This window comes from Chamaea fasciata, unplaced genomic scaffold, assembly GCF_029207755.1.
Source record: "Chamaea fasciata isolate MVZ Bird 193981 ecotype frontalis unplaced genomic scaffold, bChaFas1.0.hap1 SCAF_2, whole genome shotgun sequence".
Lineage (NCBI taxonomy): Eukaryota > Metazoa > Chordata > Aves > Passeriformes > Sylviidae > Chamaea > Chamaea fasciata.
The window spans coordinates 33,614,148-33,634,911 of record NW_027094087.1 but is presented as its reverse complement, the minus strand read 5'-3'; the positions used below and the strand labels follow the sequence as shown (position 1 = coordinate 33,634,911).

At 39.2% G+C, this 20,764-nt stretch overlaps 1 protein-coding gene across 5 annotated transcripts in view; it reads right to left on the bottom strand.

Annotated features, from left to right (window-relative positions):
- Positions 1-20,764, bottom strand: part of DLG2 (discs large MAGUK scaffold protein 2) — a 993,549-nt gene that overhangs the window by 419,855 nt on the left and 552,930 nt on the right. The gene's annotated exons all lie outside the window — the stretch shown is intronic.

The window sequence follows — 20,764 nt, the reverse complement described above, 5'->3', positions numbered from 1 at the left end:
CCCGCTGGGCATGGACGCGCTGCCGGCGGCGGGGGCGAGGCGCGGCGGCGGCGGGGCCCGGCCGGCCCGGGGGCAGCGCTGGCTGGCGGCGGGGCAGCGCGGGCTAGCGGCGGGGCATGGCGGCGGCCGGGGCCGGGGCCGGCGGGGACCGCTGCCCAGCAGCCCCGTGTCAACGCTGGACTCCACTCGCGCAGCCACTTGACAGCATCCCCGCTGCAGGCAGAAGCAATCAATGCTCTGCGTGGCTGGGACGCACGCCTGCATCCCTTTCTGGTTGACAAACCACGGGAAGGGGAGGAAAAAAAAAAAAAAAAAAACCGGCGACCAACAAAAACCACTCTTGCAATTTTCAGGAAGATTTAGTCATTTTCTAGCTGACCCTGGCACGAGTCACAGGCACCCTGCTGAAAAGCACATTTATATGTACAAGCTTTACAGGCAAAGTGCTTTCTTGTGGAAATAGCATCTAGACAAAGTACTGAAAAAGATACTCCTTTACCAATGATCCAAACAGACGCGGGAGTGTTTTTTCCCTGCATGCCTGAAAAGACCTTGTCAACAAAATTGCATCAGAAGATGCAAATGACAAGTCCGGGAAGAATGTTATCTGCCCTAAATGCAAAACCACAGCATGAACGTCGGTATGTGCTAATGTGCACAGGCTAGTGTGCACAAACACAGCGGAGAGAGCAAGAGGCTGAATTCAAAAATAAACCAAAGAGACCTGTGCCACAAATTAACAACTCTCCAGCCTCTTAGATATGTAATGTGAATAATATTTTTTGTGACCTCAAAGTTCTGATATATGTATCATTTTCTCTTCTGTTTTTCACCCCTTAAAAATTCTTTGGTGCTTGCCAATAACCTTCTGTACTGAGTTTTCTCTAAATCCCCTCTTGGGCTTTTCTTACTAATATAATCTCTTTTCCTTAAATTATCCTGAATCCTTTCTTTGCACGTATTTTCTTTTATTTCTTCTTACAGAAGTGACAGAAGTGTAAAGTGAATAAATCCAGTCTGATTGTTCCAAGCACCTTGACATTTTTAGGGGTGTTCTCCAGTCTCAGGTACCTAAGTCCTTAGGCCCGTAAGACACTCACTGGATTATGGACTTATATATGTGTATACTTTTCCTAGATTTTCTTTTAACTTAAGCATATTTCAGGTACATTTAACCATAGGAGATAAATTGATTTCTAAAAACAAATACAGGGATGTGTAACAATACTTTCGGGTCTGTTGGTGTTCAACTAGAATTTAAGTACAGATGGAAATGAAAAAGAATTAGTAATATATATAATTTTACTGTTACAAAATCTAAAACAAATCTACTTTTAAAGACTTCAAAGACAACTACAACTATCTGCAAATATGCTTTCAAGTGAGAGAAATGGATTTTCACACATGCATTGATGCAAATAAACTTGATTCAGTTATTTAATTCCTCCTACGTAGCTAACCTAAAATCCCTCAAAACTCAGACATTGCTAAAATGCATAACAATAAACCCTGGCAGTCATTCTCGTATAAAAAAAAAAATATGGCAATGCTCTAACAGTGGAGAAAATATTTTGACAACACTGTAGTTCAAATTGCTGCATGTGAAACTCAGTTTTAGCTGTGTTTCCATTCAAGGTGCTTGTCCCGATCACACTAAACTGATGTGATAATGCAAGGTTTATTCAGAACTTCACTGAACAGTCAAAACGTACACCATAAAATCTCACATAACAAAAACCCAGCTGCAAGAACTCACAGAGCTTGGCATAGAATTAAGGTCACTTCATGTTTGAAAACAAAATATATTAATGCACTTCTGAATTGCAAGTGTAGATGTGGAAGCCAGCGCTTAAAACCTGAGCTAAGGGAGTCTACAAGGAAATCATTGCTACATGTAAAGTAAATGTAAAGTTACATAAGCCTGAATCCATCTTTTGCAGTTTCATTCAAGCATAAGTGAAGGTGTGCGAGCTGTCCAGAAGGTTGCTTTCCTCTAGTGCTCAAGGGAAATTCAACCCTGAGCACCTAAAAACTTGTCTTCCAGATGATAATTCAAGTAATTACTGCACCACTTCCAGCAGGACTACCTTGATTAAAGAAATACATGTGTATTGACATTATGTGAAAGCTATAAATCATATCTATAAAACTGTAACATAATTATATACCATAAATATATAGAAAACAAAACACTAAAAAAGCCAAATTTAGTTTTTTGTTTCCATCATTGTAGACCTATATTAGCAGTGTCCATCACCTAAAAACCATCAGCCTTTTGGTCACATAGCAAGCTACCTAGTTCAACCCAGACTATCCTGATGTTATTCCAGTGCTATTCCAGCTTTCTCAAATGTCAGTCAGAATCTTTAAAAAAAAAAAACAAAAAAACCAAAAAAACCCCCACCCCCAAACAAACAAACAAACACCAAAAAGAAACAAACCAAAAAACTTTAATAGATCTTTATATTTGGAGAAATCTGGATAATTGCAGAAGTAATAAAAAACCCAAACAAATTTTAAAAAGGAACTCAAAATAATACACAATATATGTAAAAATCAGGGGAAGTAATGGCTACAATAGTGTTGGGGAGTGTAAAGAATCTACATGTTCCATGACCAGACGGTCTGTAGACCACCTACACACAGAATTTTGGGTAAAGTCAACTGTGCCGGAGCACTAATGTCTATCACAAACCTCCCTAGCCCTGTATTTTAAAGCAGTAGATGACCTTTTAGCAACCTTAGTCCACCCCAGCCAGAAAAACGCAGGACTATAATGGCATCCCTTTGACTGTAACATTCATGTTAAACAGTATATTTGAAATAGCCTCTTATCAGAATGTAGAAAAATGGTGAGTTTTTCTAAAGAATTTGACACAACCAAACATAGCCTAGAAGTGCTGGGTAGGTCCAGGGTATTTCACACTTTAAAAATTAGTAAAAAAAAAATTCCTACAAATAAATTATTTTACTTCCAATACTTCTTTTTTTAAAGGTTGTCACTGCCTATGTGAGACAAAAACATTTGAATATGGGTTGCATATGTGCAACCAATTGCCAGACAACATGGTAAGATGGATTCAAAAGATAATGCAATTTCATCCGCTGTAATTGAATCGTTGTATTAGAGAGGATGGCACGCACCTCTGGATGAACTTGGATTAACACATGGCACAAATCCACATGCCCAACTGTCATCCTAATTTGATAGTAACTGATGCACAAAGCAAAACTGAATATTGTACGATACATGATGTGAACTGTGTTTGACCCAATACTGTTGTGGAAAAATCTCACTAATTTTCTTTTTAAAATATTAAGTAGGCATGACAAAATGGAGCAAATAGATTTAGCTGATATTGTACCAGCATAAATAACCGTAACTGGATTACAGCAATGTTGGACATACACCAAAAAAAAATGCTGAGAATAGTTTGCTTCAGGCAAAAATGTGCATATGGGAAAGAAAAAGTGCATATGGGAAAGAAAAATTATTAATAGAGTTCTGAAAGGGAAGCTAGAATCATGGGCAAAGATGATTTAGATGTAGTAACAGATTTTTCCCTCCAACCAAGAGTGCAATGTTATGCAACCATAAAAAAAAAAAAAACAAAAAAAAACGGAATAAAAGAAGAGTAATAAACATGGACTGGACCAACCTATTAGAGATCCTAAATTTCTATAAATACTTTTCTTGAAGGAAAAATGATATGAACAATTACTAACACAATAGCAAAAGTACTCAAAAAGTCAAAGGCAATTTCTTTGCAAGCTTTTTGTTCGGTTTATTGGTTATGGAATGGCCATCTTGTATAGAAGTAATATTCTCAGTGGTGACATGGGCTAGAAGGAATGGTTGTGATTAGGCCAGGAGCCAACTGATCTGGCATAAGTCATTGCTACCGTAGTGTACCCAGGAAATCTTGGACAAATAATTTTATTTCCATAACTATTCATATGCAAAATGGAAAAAAAAATAAAAATAACCAAATAAACAACACCACTTTGATTAATGAAACCAGAAAGTAAGATGTGGGGAAAGATACAGCTGAAATAAAACAACTCAGCTTCTATTTCAGGTCTATCTACTCATCTCTTCTTGGTATTCAATGCAAGAAGCATGCAGTAGTACAACACCAAAAATAAAACAGTAGAAGAAAAACATAATAAAATACACCTATTTAAAAAAATCACCATTAAGGAAATTTCATTGAAAATCTATCAATGATTTTCAAGAGTAAAATTTTGCTTATTTAAAAAAAAAAAAAAAAGATCCCTATATCCTTTACACAACAGGATGGGTCTCAATCTTAGAGGTTTTGCAGAAAAATATTTCCACAGCACTGAGACATAGCTGCTTGCCTGTGCAGTGTATCTGTCTGCATGATCAAGGGCATGTCCTTTTCATTTTTATCAGAGGCTAGAAGAGCTTAAAGAGCTACAAACACAAACATATCCATTTTCAGTATTAGCTGCATGTCCTAGGGTTAACATAAGGACAATCATTTAGAAATCAAGATCCAATGAAAGAGAAAAATGACAAGCGTTTGGAAGGGAACTATATCAAGAGAAGAAAACAACCCTCAGCTGGGAATATTAAGTCATAGTCAATCATGTCAAAGCTGGTGGAGAAGAGTGCAGCAGGTTTACCAATTTCACATCCAAGTGAATCAAAGAGTCATAAAATTTCAGTGGAATGAAATACAAGAGCATTTCCATGCCAATGCAGGAACTTGCCTTACTGGAGCTGCTATTTTCAGGTAGAGGTGTTGTGCTGGATTCAGCTGGGGTAGAGGTAATTTTCTTCACAGTGGCTGGTATGGGGCTGTGTTTTGGATTTGTGCTGAACACAGGGTTGATAATTTAGGGTTGACATTTTTGTTATTGCTGAGCAGGGATTACACAGAGCCAAAACCTTTTCTCCTCCTCATATTGCCACAATGGCAAGGGAGCTGGGGATGCACCTATTTACAACAGGTGCTTTTTGATTTAGAAAAAGAAATTAAACTATGCCAGGTCTCCATTCAGATAGCAATGTAAGCAGAAAGGTATACCATGAATACTCAGCATATATCCATAGAATGAGCTAATCAGGAGCTTATTACAGTTATATTGCATACAGGCACATGCACAGTGTGAATTGTATAAAGGAAGAGAACAATATAACCAAGCTAGAAGTTTTATTCCAATGCTGGCTATCCATGTAGAAAATACAAATGCCTATTAGATAGCTCAGACAATCTTTTTTTAGCTGTAGTGCCTATGACAATATCCTCTTTCTAACTGATTACTTCCCATTAGATTTATTTTGAAAGAACTTAAAATTTATGAGAAATTGTTTCTTCCCTATGAAGCTATTTGTGTTATCTTCTTAATATATCTTTGAAGAATTTGACACAGTTCTGTCACTGTCTTGTTATGGGCCAGTTATAAGCTTCCACTGCAGATGAATGGAAGGCAGAAAAATGTGAACACACATCACAGCAAAAAAAAGACAAGGTTTAGAGCATACACTACCAAAAATTCAAGTTACTAAGTTCCCTCTTCAGGCTTTGGAGAGCAACGACTTAAATGAACATGAACTTACATGACAGACTAACATCAACTTCAGAACAAAAGCAAAACCGTTTGATGGAACATGACTGATTCAATATTAAAAAATAACAAAATTCAATCTTGTTTCTCTACAGTTCATACATGGCCACCCTTGAGATTTCATTTCAGTTGAAAACATTATCTAAAAATATTTCCCAAACAGAAATATGCTAGCAAGTTTTTGCAAAGGAATTACTTACAGGTCAATGTGCTGTGTATTTAAATGACAGGGACAGTCCCTGAAACAAGAAAGGGTGATTTGGAAGCAAGATGAATCCCTGATGTCTCTATAATAAAAATAGCTTTACCCATATACACATGGGTATGCTCTAAACTGTCTTCATTACTTGGAAGAGCAAAACCAAGCTGTTAGCATTATTTGGAGCCTCAATAATAACATTACATTTTATCTACACCAAGTGACCTCAAAGGCCAGACCTATTGCTCTCTGCTTTGAAGAAGTTTTTGAGCTTAATGCAGGATGGACAAGGTAGAAATCTAGAGTCTGTGTTGTACACCAGGTCAAACCAGCCACAATTCTCAGACTAGCACTGCACAAATAAAGGAAAGCAAGCTAATGGCTAAGATAAAAAGTAGCTTCTCCATATAAATCAATGTAAACACAGCCTGATATTCATAGCTACTTAGTTTTAGCAAGAGAAGACCTAATTGTGAGGATGTTTTGTGTATTTTTTAACAGCAGAAATCCAGGAAAGAAACCCTCAGTTACAAAACATATGAATTCTCCTGGAACCACTTGCTGTATGATGAAAATAACCTGTTCTACATACCAGGACCACAAAGAAAGCAGATTAGCTTCTGAAGGAAAAAGTTATTATCTATTGTCAAGTGGCAAATTACATTTAGGTAATTCAAACAAATCTGGCCTCTTTATCCTTTTGGTAGAAATCTCAGATGCTTTGCTTTTCTTATTTTGGATGGCAAACATGATTGGAAGAAATAAGGCCAGAAGAAATGAGCACTCTGAAATTAAAGCCTTGACAACTTAAAGAATCATAGAATTATCAAATTATTAGAATTGAAAGGGGCCTCAAAAATCATCTAGGTGCTCTGCTATAGGCAGAGACACCTTCCACTCGACTTTGCTCAAAGCCCCATCCATCCTGGCCTTTAACACTCCCACCATACAGCATCCACAAGCTCTTCGGGCAACCTGCCCCAGTTCCTCACAGTAAAGAATTTCTTCACCCTATCTAATTTAAATCTGCCCTCCTTTATCTTAAGGCCATTTCCCCTTGCTCTCTCACTACATACCCTTGTGGAAAGTCCCTGTACATCCTTCTTTCACCCCTTTAGGTCCTGAAAAACTACTATAAAGTCTCCCTGAAGCCTTCTCTTTTCCAGTATGAATAACTAACTCTCACAGCTTGAATTCATGGCAGAGGTGTGCGACCCCCGACTAACTAAGCTGCTGTCCTCTGCTCTTGTTCCAACACCTCCATTCTTTCTTGTATTGTGGACCCCACTCCAGGCAGGATCGAACTAGAGCAGAATGGGGGGAGAGACAATCCCCTCCCTCCTCATTCTACTGCCCACACTGCTATGGATGCAGCCCAGGATATGGTTGGCTTTCTGGGCTTGTGAGTCCACATTGCCAGGAGATGTTGAGCTTCTCATTCACCATGATGCCCAAATATTTCTCCTCAGGACTGCTCTCAGCCCCAGTTCTCTTCCCAGCCTCTGTTGTTACTTGGGATTTTCACAACCCATGTGCAGGGCCTTTCACTTGGCCTTGTTGAACTTCAGGAATTTCCAGACTCACCTCTCAATCCTGTCAGGGTCCCTCTGGCAACTCTTTTCTCCAGCATGACTACCACACCACACAGCTTGGAGTCATCAACAGACTTGCTGAGGGTGCACTTGAATCCTCTGGCCATGTCACCAACAATGACAGTGCTAAAGACTGACCACTGAAGACACCACTCATCACTGCTCTCCACTTGGACATTGAGCCATTGATCACAGGTCTTTGAGTGTGACCTGCCAATCAGCACCTCATTCAGCAAGTGGTTCATCTGTCAAACCCACATCTCTCCAGCTTAGAGACAAGGTTATAGGATATAAGGACATAGGGTAGAAGACAAGCTTGATTTCATAGAACGATGGTCTGCATTCCTAAAGGAGATGTAAGAGCAAATCAAAGAACAGTTGAGTAGTTCTGTACTGACAATAAATATTGCAAGGCTTTTGCTTGGCTTTGCATCATTTATAAAAATTAATTCCAACGTTTAGCTAAACAAAGCTGCTCTTTGGTCAAATAGCTCTTGCCCTGAGAAACATTCGCCTGAGTTACTTTCAACTTCCATCTCCTTGTTTTCATCCTTTTATTTGTATTCTCTAATTTTACTTCAGATCATTCTTTATTGTTCTCAGTAATCATCAATTTACAATGAAAGGTTCCTAGGGTTTGTTAGCCTGTTTATTCAGTCTATTAACTAGTCCCTCACAGGTTGGCTCCATCCCATAAGCATTCTGTTTTTTTCTTCCAACTTTATGCAGTCTAAAGAGGATTAGACCTTTGCAGGTTTGTGTGATAGCAAGCTGTTAGTGACAGATTAGTGACTAGAACATTATGACAAAAACAAAACAAAACCAAACAAACAAAATTAATAATCCCTGGAATATTGGTAATACAAGTTTATGAAAACAGTCCACACACTTGGGAGCTCTTTGCAAAATGTTTCTTGGCAAACTATATTAATTTCATCAATGTCCTGGAGTATGCCAGGATTAATTTAAGAGAACCTTAGTGCAATTTGGGTTTTTTTTAACATCATGTGATACACCTTAAAACTCAATCTCTTTATTATTCAGTAAAGAATAGGGTGTTGATACCATATTGTGCTATAGAATTTTTTAACCGTTTTTTATATGTGTTAGACTTTGTGTCCAGCTTGATCTCACTAACATTAGATAACATTGTTCCCAAGTATATTACAGCAATACTCCATGGCTTTTCTTCTCTGTACTGTTTTTTAAGAGTATAATGCACCAATATCTTCCTTTTTACAAAGGATTTCATTTTATGTACATAAATCACATATATGTACATGTTGCTTGAATTCCATAAGCAGAACAATGTTAGTTGTCTCAAAGAAAGAAATGGAAAAAATTGTAAGCAATTACTATAGTAAAGAAGAAATGTTCCTCTGAAGTGAATTGTTAATTCACGGAACTTGGTCACTGTAGCTAAAACAAAACTTAAGTTCGCAGCCTTGTTGGAAGTTACAGTAATAATTCTTCTATAATGTATATATAAATATAGCTCAGAAGATGAAAATAAATAACATGGACTGGATGGTATCAGGAGAAATAAACATTGCCATTGGAAGATACCTGTGGAAGAGTGGACAGCACTTTTCCTGAATTTTTGTCTCAGTACTACCAAACATAGTGCATGAGTCTTTATTAAAAATAAAACTTCACTCAAATGTGAAAAGTTTATTTTTAACTAGTTCATGATGACATGTTCATCTTCCATTTCAATCAGACATAATTTTGTTCACTTATGACTAATGAATGATTAGTAAATTGCTTTTATGCCAAAATAACTGTTTCTAAATATGTTCTTAAATAGATATAATGATTGCAAAAAATTACAACAGGAAAAAAAAAAGCATTTATCAACAACTGTGCTCCAGATCACGTTCAGCTAACGAATGTAGAGACTTATGAAGGCAATACAGAAAGTTTTAGAGAAAAAGTTCAATGAAAATTTTTCATTAGGAAGAAATAAGGAACTGTTACTTAGTGCTTCTCAGAAAATATTTCGGAGTATTGAAACAGCATACAGTGATACTTACAGTAAAAGTAATTCTCTAGAAAGAGAGCTACTGGAGTGCTACTGAAATCAAAACTGGAGCTGGACATGAAGGGTAACAAAAAGCTTTCCATAGGTATACGAGCAACACAAGGAAGACAAATATGGGGATACAGTGATAAAGACATGGAAAAGCCTTTATTGTGAAGTGACTTTGCTTTCTCAATGCTTATAGGTAAGGTCTGCTCTCCAGTTCCCCTAGATCCTACAATGACCAGTAGAGTCCAGGGCTGGAAGTGCTACCCACAACACAAGAACATGAAGCTACAGACCACTTAGGTAAATTGGATGCACAAAAGACCATGGAACTGGATGGGAGGCATTCAAAAATGCTTATGAAACTTGCCAACATTGTAGTGAGACCTCTCCTGTTGTTGAAAGGGTGTGGTGTCAGGAGGAGCCTTGATAACTGAAAAATACAAATATTGTATCCATCTTCAAGAAGGGTAAGAGAAGGATCCGGGGAACTAAAAGGTGGGCTTCTAAATTTCAGTCTGTGGGATGGTTACAGAAAAATCAAAATGAAATGTTCACAGCCTGAAGGGAGCTCTACTGATCAGCATCCCTGTCATTCATAATAATCTTGATGAATTGGAGAAGTACACTTGAAGAATCTTCATGAAGTTCAAGGAAGGAAATGTGAAGCCTGGCAGCTTGGGAGGAATACTCCCATGCAACAGAACTGGCTGGGGACTGACTGGCTAGAAGCAGGCTTGCAGAGAAGAAGCTGAGGGCCTGAAGGACAAGTTGAACAGGAAGCAGCAGCGTGCCCTCATAGCAATTAAAGTAAATCATATAGTGGTCTGTATAAGTGGGAGTATAGGAAGGACATCAAGGAAAGTGACTCTTCACTTTGCTGAGAATTATGAAAACACCCCAGAAGTACTATGTCTCTTTTGGGCAGAAAAAAGAGAGATGAACAAACTGGAGTCAAGCGAAGAGGGTCAGCGACCTGGAGAATGTGATGTCATTTGAACCAGAAAAAGGTGCTAAGGGGCAAATCCAGCTGACCATCTTCTTAAATGGATGGTTACAGAGAAGCCAAACTTCAGAGCAAAAGACAAGGGCCATTTAACACAAGCTGCAGAAATGAAAATATGATCAGATACTAGAGAAAAAAATACCATGAATGTGATCAGAACTAGTTTCCCAGCTCATTAAAACCACAAATGCTAACTGAAGTGCTGCAAATGCTTCCTATGCTCAACAAATGCTCCCTAGCACATCTTTTGATGTTTGACTGGTCAGTCAGTCTTTAGTGTCTCTGCTTGAAACACCCAGCAAATATAAATCACATGAGAAAATTGTAAATTGTAAATGAAGCTAGTTGTTTGGTAGAAGGAAAAATTGTTTCATATTTCCAAAACTAACTAGAGTTAGCGCAGTCTTGCTTACCTGACTGTTTCCTCCCAGCTGTTTTTAAAATAATACTAACTGGAGATCTTGGTAGGTGAAGACCAACTATTTCAGTCTGGAAAGTTCACACTATGTATCTGCCAACAAGCAGAATGTGAGAAAACTGAAGAAATTATTTAAAAAAAGGAAATCCAAAATAAATCGGCCTCATAGTCCTTATCCTAGGGCATCCAACATGGCAAAAGAAACTGCCAAATTGCATTAAATACTAGTGATCTGTTCTCTTTCAGAAAAGAAATGATACATTTGTTGTCAACAACTTTTGGCAGCTGTTAGTAGATTATCATGGGATTAGGTGTTTGAAGTTTGTAGACAAAGTATTTGACAAAGTTGAGGGTTTAATTGCAAGTTTTTTAAAATCCTTTCTTGTTTGCAGAGTTGTTTGTGGGACAATGCACCTATAACTAACAATTTAAAAACAGCAGGAGTGTTGAGGCCCTGAGTGCACTGTAAGGCTGATTGTCCCTGTCCCGCTTCCCTTGTGCTCCCCTCACTCCCAGACCCCATTTCAGCCCAGTCTGGGGCCACCAGTCTCAGCTCCAGGACTGCCCTGCAGCATATGGTCGCCACTACAGCTTTGTTCTGCTCAGTCATGGCTCACAAATTTAAGGCATCAGGGAATCAAGAGCACAAAGACAGTTCCTGGAGGACCTGCTGTTAAGGAAACTTAACATACAAGAGCATTTCAGACAGTCACACTTGCTCCACCTGAGCTGAAACCTTAGTAGAACCACACTCCTACACCCAGATAGCCACACCAGGTTTCCTTACCAGTTCCCCTTAGCAGTGTCTCAGGTACCCAGATCCTTAAAAAAATTTAATCTTGGTGTAATAACTTGGTGCAATAAACAACAAAAAAAACAGCCTGAGCTGGTAGATTTGAGGAAGGACCCCAAACAAGGTAACCCCTGGGCTTTTACCCCCTCATAATCTAAATGCTGGGAAATCTGGAGTCATTGGCTCTGACTGTGTCCCGTCATTGTGATGGGCCACAGGTGCCCTTTGTAGTGTGAAGGCTAAGGTGTTCCCAGCCTCTTGGCTCAAGCCCCCACCCTCAGAACTCAACCTGCAGCTCCATCATAAGCTCCACACCAAGCTCCCTTCACTAAATGTGTTTCTCAATGCTGCTCCTGTGTTTTCTCTGATATTTGAGGACACACATACATACTCGCCAGTTTCAAATTGTGTTCCAAGTTGAAAGTAACCCGTGTAGATTTAGAAAAAAATCAGATTTTAATCTCCTCACGACAAAATAATTCACAAAACTTTTACAGGCATGAAATAATTTGTTACAGCTGAAATTTTGGCAGCAAAATTTAAAAAACAGTTATCTACATAAAGCCATGCAAATAACATCTCTACTGAATGTCTTCTATGACCTTCAGTTATCTTCATTATTTTTCTCCTCTAAGACATTTGAGATTCACTTTTCTTTGGACAGAAATCTTTTGTAAAGATCTGTCAGCAGTGTTTTGCCTATATATATATATATATATATATATATATATATATATATATATATATGTATGTATTTGCCATCCCAAAGTAATCTACATGCCCAATTAAAACAGAGGTTCATACCTAATCAGTATTAGAAGTTAATATTTTGCCCTTACTGAAATAGGCTGTCTTCTGCTTCGACTAACACAAAATACACACCATGACTCAGATTGCATTTGGTTTACCTGTTCAAAAAAGGAAAGCAAAATAAAAGCTATGTTTACCCAACTACTGGAAGCAGAATTTAATTTTCCATAGCAGATATATATTTTCCATATATTGAGACACCCAAGGTAAGGTGTCCATGGAGTCTAACAGACAGTCTTGAGCTTACTCTGTATGTGACTCAACAGAGTCACAAGATCAGCAGATCTTGACCTAAAAACAAGCCTTTCCAGTCTTCAGAGTATCTTGGTCCGGTATCCTGACCAAGTTAACCATCAAAAGCAGACAATACTGGCCAACAGATGAGACCCTCTGTGCTGGGATACCTGTCTTCAAGGAGAAGTGGATACAGCACAACCAAAAAAAAAAAAATATCTTACCCTTAGTAAGAAAAGCCTGACAGTGAGTGCAGGATGTCTTGCCTAAGCTTGCCTGAGCTGATTTTAGCTTGGTCAGTAATGACAGCAATAGCATAGCATTCAGGAAGTTATTCCCTGAACCCAGTCTAGATACATTTTGGCTGGTAACAATTCATTATGGATGGAATTGTCTGCAACTCTAACCTAATGTGTCATGGAAGAGAGCAGATGAATACCAGAGCTCTCAGACTATAAATATTATTCCTAAAAATAAATAAATAAAAACAAGACTTCATGATCCTTGCTACTTTTAAACTAAGGCTGAAAACACTTGACATTGATTCCCCCATTCTCAAACACACACCTTACAGAATCTGAGTCCTACCCTAATAATTTTGCTAAAAGGTAGACTGGAAGTTGTTTCATGTTCTTCTATTTTCTGAGCATCAAAACACAAATAAATACTTCAAGGTACATTCTGGTTTTGACAGAAAAAAAAAAAAAGAACAAAATAACATCAATCATTATGCTGATCCATCATTATAGACTTTTCTTTTTTAGTGCCACCACACAACATCTGGGATCTACTATACTTCTTTAGGTAAAACACGTAACGTCAATAAATTCTATGACATTTACTTTGAACTTCACCTCCAAACTGAAGTGACCAACCTGACTCTTCCCCACTGTATAAGGAGAAATAGACAGGCACACGCCTTTGTTTTCCGTGCGTCTACATGGACAGGTAATCAGCATATGGATGTGTTGCTGTTTTTTTTTTTAAACCTCTCCCTCTGAGATGAACTTAGCCACCTCCAGAACCTTTTCTAGATTAAAAACCATTCAGCAAAATCTACTGACATTAACAACTAGTTCAAAGGCAGCCAAAAATACATTTTCTGGTAGCCTCCCTAGTTACCAATCAAACAAAACAGCTCCAGTTGAGCTGCCATGCTTTCCTGTTTACTCCTGTCAGCAACCCAAGGACAGTGCAGATGGGTCATGGGTTCATGTAGACCCAATTCACAGAATCATGAAATAGTTGGGGTGGAAAGGAACCAGTGCTAACCAGAGGGGAGGTATCATCTCCCTCAACCTGCTGGCTCAGCTCGGAGCAGCCTAGGGGAGTTTTGGCCTCTTTCGCTGCAAGGGCAGGTTCATGATCAACTTGGTGCTCACCAGGAGCACCTGTTTCATCTCTGCAGACAATTCACGAACAGCATTCACCCCCATGCAACCTCTTGAAAAACTTCATGGCAGAGCTCTGCTCTCAATGTGGGTCCAGCATGGAAGTAAGAAATGGCTGTATAGGATCTGACTGACTGATAAGGGTATTCACCTGTTGAGGGAAGGAACTGGGTGCCAGTGTAGCTTAAAACAAAGTATTATTGTATAAATCTCATTTTCAATGTTCACATCTCTTTGCTTTGACTGTCAAACATCTGGAAAACTGTAAAAAAAATAAACCTAAAAATCTGGAGCGCTTTGGGATTGGTGTATATCAAGATTAATGAAAGAATTTTGATAGTAGGACCTTAACAGCTGATTCCAGTCATCACAGAAGGGGTTAGAGAGAAAACCTTGCTTCTCAGTGACCTAGAGGGCTCATCATAAATCAGTGGGCTCAAACACAGCAAAAAAGATGAATAAATAGCACATAGGGTTTTTTTCTGGGACTGGTATTTTAATTGAGCTAACCTGTAAGAGAAATGCTCACCACACTCACCAGCTAGCCAACACTGCCAAAGTGGCAATTATTTTCAATTACATTTTTTTTCCTCACAAAAGCTGTCAATCCATCTGTAAAATGTAAATATATCATAGCATTCAAAAGGCAACAATTCAGACCCAATTAAGCTTCAATCCTGAAAAGTAATTAATTTCCGTTCATAGTTTGAATCTAGAAACTTGGTGGTACATTACAACCCACTTAGTCGATTTATAATAAGCAAAATTTATTCACTGAGGAAAGGTCCCTATGTGCTCTGACTTTAACCCTGTCTCACAAATGGCTGATACAATGACCAGAACAAAACTGGACTGGACACTGAACAGTGCACTGATCTATACCTGTATGCACCGCTCTGGGTACAACTGATCAGAAGATACAGAGAATTAAAGCTCTGTCTCCCTGCCCATATGCAAATAAACACCATATTTAAATACTCAAAAGAAGTTCAGAATCTGGTTCTTAGTATTCCCATCTTTATTACAGTCACATTTCTGCTTCTAGAGGCAGATCCCATCAGATTCTAAATCATTCTGATTGTGGTAATTTCCATATTTTACTAGACTTTTTGCAATTCCGTAGTTATTGATGTTAACTACAAAAAGAATAATCCCCAATTTCTCCAGTAATGAACCACAATTATCTCCCCAGACACTGAGGGTGACTTTGAAAAGAATGTTAGTTATCTCTAATGGAGATATGTAAACAGATGTTATATTTGTCATCTGATTAAGCTTTCCAGAATGATCGTTAAAGTCACTTACCCATATGGAATGTCATATGTACCTACTGTTTAACTGGGGAAAGCATATTCCTTGGTCTGAAGAAAATATATAATTTGTGATCTCTTAGGAACAGCAAAGAATACGATTTTTTTCTATTCTCCTTTGGAATTACATTGGGGCTATTGGATGAAACTGTTTTCAAGACTCCTGTCTCATTTGCAGCACAACAGTGTGTCCAGACAATCAAGATCTTATGGATGATACAACATACTTATTCCTGTGACAGCTGGCTTCAACCAGCTCTTCTGGCAAAGTGTTTCTATGTTTCACTAGGGAAGCCATTTAAAATAACATTATCACCTGTAGTCATTGCATATGCCTAGTTTTCTCACTACTGAAGTTGAAAGCCTTGGGTCTAATTTGCAACAAGATCAAAAAAACCACCAAAAAATGCATCTGATGTCAACACAAATTTTCTCATACACTTCACCTGCTTTACAAAGCTGAGCAAATCCTGAATTATCAAGCATGAATAAATCAAACATCCAAAATTAGCATGAAAGTGAATTTAGGTTTTCAGTTTGGGTTTGTTTGTTTGTTGGTCTTTTCTCATTTCCCTGTGCTCCAATTTGCCGGAGAGTTTGTTATCTGAGTCATTATGTTTCCTCTCTCCCCTCCTGGTTCCCAGGTGCACTTTCCTCATCCTGTCTTTCACAGAACCCATCAAGACAGATGGATTCATATAACCTTCATATAACCACTAATGCCCAGTTTCAAAGCTACTCTGACTCAAAATGTGGCTGTGTTAATACAGAGCTGTTCCCAAACTCATACAGTCTGTTTCTCAGTCAGATTTATTGTGCTGGCGCATAGAACAGAAAGACTCCGTGCTTTCAGTTCCAATAAACATACATATCCAAGGATGGAGTGACTCGTTATGGCAAAAGGCTAACTTCATCTTTAAACTAATCATGCTTAATCCCTGGGAAAATAATACCCATGCACTTTGGTTGGCAGTGGGAGCAGTAAGAACGTTCAGCATGCACATTAAAAAATAGCTCTTTGAAGACTTAATTATTATCTCTAGCAAATATATGGAGAGCCTTTGTGAATTCTGGATTGTAACTCAGCCAAATTTGTTTGCATTTTCAAAAGTACCACCATTAAAGAAAATAATCTGGCTCTTCTAGAAGTGCTGGAATGTCAGGAATACAGAAATATCAGTCCATAAATGAATAAATTAATATGGATAAAAAATGGTCAGATTAGCTAGCTTGATGCAGACACAGAACATGGAAAATTTTAGTTTAACATTTAAAATTGTTCTAAGTTACACACTGAGAAATGTTTGTACAGACAGAATCAAGCCATTATAATAGCAAAAGATGTTTTCAGTTCTTCCCACCTTTGCTGGTTTTAGCTGAGTTAATTTTCTTTATAGTAGCTGGTACAGGGCTGTGTTTTGGATTTGTGCTGGAAACAGTGTTGGTAACACAAGGATGGTTCATTACTGCTGAGCAGAGCTCACACAGAGCTGAGGGCTTTTCTGATCCTCACCTCACCCTACCAGTGAGGGGGCTGGAGGTGCACAAGAAGCTGAGAGGGGACACAGCTGGGACAGCTGACCCTGACTGACCACAGGGATATTCCAGACCACAGGGCGTCATGCTCTGCAGGTAAAGTCAGGGGAGAAGGAAAAAGTGGGAGTGATGATGCTTTTGTTTTCAAGTTCCCATTAAGTGTGATGGATTTTTGTCCTAGGGATGGCTGAACAACTGCTTGACCAATGGAAATGGTGCATGAATTCCTTGTTTTGTTTTGCTTGCACAAGCAGCATTTGATTTGCCAGCTAAACTGTCTTTATTTCAACCACGAGTTTTCTCACTTTGAACTTTCCAATTCTCTCCCCAGTCCCAGTGAGGGGAGCGAGTGGCTGTGTGGGGCTGAGCGGCTGACGGGTTAAACCATGATAATATCAAATTCAGCTGTGACAGCTATGATGTAATAATTATAATTACTTTCTCCAGTTAAGTAACTTTGGTTTTTACTAAGTCTGTAATTTATCTGAACCAGAGTTTTTCCTTAAAATACACTTAAACATTTCATATATGTATATATATATATGTATGTATATAATTTTTTTTTTCTGTTACAGCATCAGTAATACAAAAAGAAATGTTGATTCTTTTCTATATCTACTTGATTCAGATTCCCAGACAGTGCTGCATGAGGTACAGGTTTCTTTGTCCTCATAGCAGCTGCTCCAACTGGTTCTATTCTCTTCCACCTTCACCATTCCCTTCATCACTCTCCACATCTGTTTATTTCAGCCTCTAATATTTCAAGCTTCTGATTATACTTCACTCCCCTGGCTTAGACATTGTGATACATTTTATTTTTTTTTTTTTACTATTATAAGTATTTCTGTCATAAGAGAAAGGCACTTCCAAGCCTCCTTCTTCTTGCTCTCATTTAGATATTTCAGGTACCAAGAAATACATTTTCAGACTTTCACCATGAGATCCTCTAATACAAACTGTTTGCAGTTCTGTTACAAAATGCTTCAGCATCCACCTGAGAGTTGGTAAATGTATTAAAAAAAGAGATACGTTAGCCAAGACACTTTCAAATACAGCTTGAATGGTGCTGTAAAGGAGAAACAAGACACCAGTGTATCTATGAGTAGATCTCGCAAATTTATGTTAATTAATTTTTGTACTTCATTAAAGAAACCAGGATTCACAATTTCATGGGCCTTGGATTTTTCTTCTCATCCCTGTCCTGTGACAGTCCAATGTATCTTAATGACAGTATCGACCAAATTATCACAGACTTTCATCTATTATATTCTTGTTGAAATTAAGAGTAATGAGATAAAATACATAATAATGAAAACAGCAAATAAATAAACGTGGAATAAATGTAAAACACATTTTACAGTCTTTAAAATAGGAATTTTTTTGAAGGTTACCATTAAGTACACATTATCAAATACCCTTAGAATCACAGTATCCTATAATGGTTTGGGTGGAAGGGACTAGATCATCCAGTTCCAACCCCTCTGCCATCTGAAGGGAACCTTCCAATGGACCAGGTTGCTCGGAGGGAACTCATCAGTGCTCTCCATTTGGACATTGAGCTGTTGACCTCAGCTGCTGTGGTTTAGGAAAAAGTACTCCTTAATTTAGTGCTTCCACTGAGACTCTTCAAACTATGTGCCATGTGCTTGCCCCCCCCCCCCCTTCCGCCTGTGGCAAAATGGAGAGGAGAGCTGGAGGCACAAAAAGGTAAAGATAACAGGTTGAGAAAATTTGCTGGAAATAGCAATGAGCAAAGAAAATGGACAGTAACAGGACAGGGGGAATAAGAAAGAGGTGAACGATTCACCTGGAAACAACAATACCCGACTGCTCCCTTGCTAAGCACAGAGGTGAGACTGACCAGCAAGCAGCTCCCTAGCTCTTCCTTTTGTCCCTTTCTAAAAAAAGGAGTTATATTTACCCTTTTCCAATCAGTGGGAACTTCACTAGGCTGCCAAGACTTCTGATATATGATGAAGAGTGGCTTAGCAGCTTCATCCACCATTTCCTTTAGAATCTGGGGATGCATCTAATCAGGTTCCATGGACTTTGTCTTCTGCAACTTATGTGACTTGGGTGACATTGCTGGAGCACTTGCAGTGATGTCTGAGGCAAAGAAGTCGAGTACCTCTGTCTTCACTATATCCTGGGTATCCTGATTTCCTGTTTCCTTCTGGAGAGAGCCCACATTATCCTTAGTATTCCCTTTATTATGAATGTACCATTAGAAGCTTTTCTTGTGCCCTTTATATAATCTTGGCCAGATATAATTCTGTAAATTCTTTAGCTCTCCTAAAATGTTTCTTGACTGCTTGGACAATCTCTCTGTATTCCACCCAGACTACATGTTCTTGCTTCTACCATCTGTCGAAATCTTTTTTGTTTCAGTTTGCCCATGATCTCACTGTTCATCCATGCAGACCTCCAGGCATTTATGGCTAACTTCATGTTTGTAGGGATGCATCACTCCTGAATATGGAGAAAGTGATCCTTGAGTAGCAATTAGCTCTCTTGGGCCCCTCCTCTCTCCAGGGATTTGTCCCATGGTATGCTACCAAGCAGGACCCAGAGGAGACCAAAGCCTGCTCTCCTGAAGTCCAGGGTAGTGAGCCTGCTGTGTGTCCTCCTTCAACTCCTACATTTCCTGATCACTGCAGCCCAGGCTGCCCTTGAGCTCCATATATTCCCCACTTTCCCACAGTCGTTCAGAACAGCACCTCTCCTCACTGTTTCATCTATCACTTGGAGAAGGAAGTTACCATTAATGAATTCCAATAATTTCCTGGAATGGTAAAGCCCTGCTATAGTGTCCCTGCAACAGATATCAAGGTGAAGGCCCTCATGAGGACCAGGGCCTGTGAGTCTGAGAGAAATTCATCTGCTTCATATTCCTGTTTGGGTGACCTGTAGCAGACCCCCACTGTGATGCCACCTGTCCTTGCCCTCCCTTTAATCCTGACCCATAAGCTTGTGGTCTCCTCCTCACCCATTCCCAGGTGGAGCTCTGTGAGCTCCAGCTGGTCAGGGACATTGAGCAGAAGGCTAACAATACAACTCGTTCTAAGATGAGCCTGTGCTATTGTAACTAGTGCACTTGACTGATGATAACTTTTCCCCCAACTGAATACTCTTAATGCCAACATCAGATTTCAATTTATTGTGCTGTTAGTACCAAACGAAAGCAGTAAAAAAGGGCATATGGGTTTCCAAACAAAGAGCCATTTCATTTAGTGAGTCTGTACTGGAGAAGTCTCTGCAGTAGCAGGTGTTAAGAGCTAACTTCAACAAATATAGAACAAAACAAGAGATGAAAGTCTGTGTTGTGCCTTTGAGATTTTCTACATTGCTCAGGCATCATTAAAAGCAGTCACTGATGAAATCTGAAGCACAATAATTGCCTGGCACTGCCTCCCTGTGTCATTCTGCCCAGAGTGCTTTTGTGCATCCAGGTTAAGCCCCGCTGCCAAGGGCAAACTGCAGAAGGGCACAGGGAAGGTGGCATGACGTTGTTCTTGTAAAGAGCCAAGCACTCTGCAGGAGCTACTTTGGGCTGTTTCCCAGTTCTTTGAGACACAATTAATGAGGCCAAGACGTAGCTTCTGTCAAATCCAGTCTCTCTCAGGGCAGAGCCCTTGCTACAGTAAAAATCTTCACAAGGTGCGGTAATATCCTACTGGCAGTGACCCTGCCAGCAGCACCAGAAGCCCACAGGGGAGCTGAGTGTGTGATAACATATGCCAATGCACCAGTCCCTCCAGCAGCCCTGCTTCCAGCAAGATTCCTTATGCCAACCTTGGCAAGCATCCCCAATGCTAGGATCTCCAGTAGCAGGAGAGAGAGAGGAGGGGAGAGAA